Source organism: Ostrinia nubilalis, chromosome 30 (assembly GCF_963855985.1).
Source record: "Ostrinia nubilalis chromosome 30, ilOstNubi1.1, whole genome shotgun sequence".
NCBI lineage: Eukaryota > Metazoa > Arthropoda > Insecta > Lepidoptera > Crambidae > Ostrinia > Ostrinia nubilalis.
Genome location: NC_087117.1, coordinates 1,315,001 through 1,316,923, shown reverse-complemented (window position 1 = coordinate 1,316,923; position 1,923 = coordinate 1,315,001). Strand labels below are relative to the sequence as shown.

The window sequence follows — 1,923 nt, the reverse complement described above, 5'->3', positions numbered from 1 at the left end:
ATTTCAGTAGCATAATATAATAATATACAATGTTTTACAAAGTATTTTATTTTATTAAGAAGTTTTTCACTTTTGACCGCTGTTACATAGACGCGGGACCACCGTGCATTTGTCTGAATTTGTTTTAGATTTGTATGATCGTTAAAACGCTTACAATATTTTTTTAAATTGGCACTGCACTTATATTTATGAACTCGACTGTACATAATTTACATTTAAATGATATTATTGAGCGTTTGTCAAACCTACCAAATTTGGGGCTGTATCACTGCGGCAGTTTTTTCACTCAATACCTTCATTTTCTTGATCGTTGACTAGGCAAAATAAATATGTGGCGCAATAGCACATACGCTTTCGGGCTCCGTTTTAAAAAAACCAAAGAGTCCACCTTTTGTTTGTGTGTACCGCCTCTGCTTGATGGGTTTATTTGCAAGCTGAACCTGAAATAATTAATAACAATAGTATAATACATGTATTAAACATATTATAAACGCTTACTTAAAATTAATTATCTACTTTGAAAAAAGCATCAAAATATGTAACTGAAATACTTAATATTAATAATTTTAGAAGAATACTAGCGGCCGCCCGCGACTTCGTACGCGTGGATCTCGTTTTACCCTCTTCATGTATCTTACGCGGTTTAAATTTTTTCATACAAATGTTTTTTCCCGCTAATTCCCGTTCACGTGGGAATTTCAGGAATTCCTTTCTTAGTGCATCTCTACGGTACCTAAGCTACGTCCCTTCCAAATTTCATTAAGCGGGAAAAATGGTTTAGCCGTTTACGCTGTGCGTTGATCTATCTTACGCGGTTTAGATTCTTTCATACAAATGTTTTTTCCCGCTTACTCCCGTTCCCGTAGGAATTTAAATAAATTAAATACATTATGATACCTTAGGACGCAGCAATAATATTATCCATAATGACAGATGTGGCTCTGATGTAGATGGCAGGATATAGTTTCTGAAATATTTAATAAAACATAATTAAAATTTATTACACAATTAAAAAATTAGCATAAAATAAACCTATAAAATTAATTAAGTATGATGGTATAACCTGTGTTATAACTATGTAAAATTAATTTAAAAAGATAGTTTTATAAGATAGAATACTGCAACCTCTACTAAATATAAATATATTGGCAAAATCCTGTAAAACTTAATGTACAATTAATTATCATACAAAACAATATAATTTAAATAACTCAAGAAAGAGTTTTCTTTGCAGAATTAATATAGGTATTGCTTACAAAACATTACAAAAGAAAAATTACTATCACGAAAAATCAGTTTAAATTACGTATTGAAATTATAAATTATGTTCAAAGAATATTGTAGGTGACTCATCAATTTAAAAGTACTTAGGTATTATTTACAACTGAGTTGAACATACCTTCACTCACAGCATTATCTGGCAACAACATTGAATTGAAGTTATCTCTATTAGCAGCTAGAAAGAAAAAAAAATATAAATAATCATCTATTGCAACATCCTGTATTGAAATCTTAAATGTTAAAATTAATGTTTCTATTTTTAGTGGTAAGTTACCGTGTCAATAATATAATTTATGTAAGGTGCCTAATCCAAACAAATAGAATAAGGATAATTTGTTTTATTGAAATGTAGTAAAATATCTCTTTCTATTTTAGTTTTATTGACTAAGTAGATTGATCTTAAAATAAAAGTAATACTTATTAAGAACATTGTTTACTTTTTTAGTCAAATCAAAAAATTAAACTTTCTTTATTCGTATAGACTAATTAAATTAGTACTTGCAAAACACTTTATGGTTGAATCTAGGTATATACTTACTTTAACTTACTGGATGACCTGATCAGCAACAGCTTGGATGGTCGCCGAGATGTTATTATTTTCTTCATGGATAAATAAAAAATAGGACATCCATTCATCATTGT

At 29.1% G+C, this 1,923-nt stretch overlaps 1 long non-coding RNA gene across 1 annotated transcript in view; it reads right to left on the bottom strand.

Annotated features, from left to right (window-relative positions):
• Positions 1 to 330: 330 nt before the first annotated feature.
• LOC135086192 (uncharacterized) overlaps positions 331 to 1,923 on the bottom strand; it is a 1,868-nt gene continuing 275 nt past the window's right edge. Inside the window, exons 2-5 of the long non-coding RNA XR_010260319.1 lie at positions 1,820 to 1,923; positions 1,400 to 1,456; positions 898 to 967; positions 331 to 440 (exon numbers count right to left, since the gene is read on the bottom strand). The exon at positions 1,820 to 1,923 is cut by the window's right edge and continues 54 nt beyond it. This is a non-coding gene — a long non-coding RNA (uncharacterized LOC135086192). The remainder of the gene's footprint in view (positions 441 to 897; positions 968 to 1,399; positions 1,457 to 1,819) is intronic.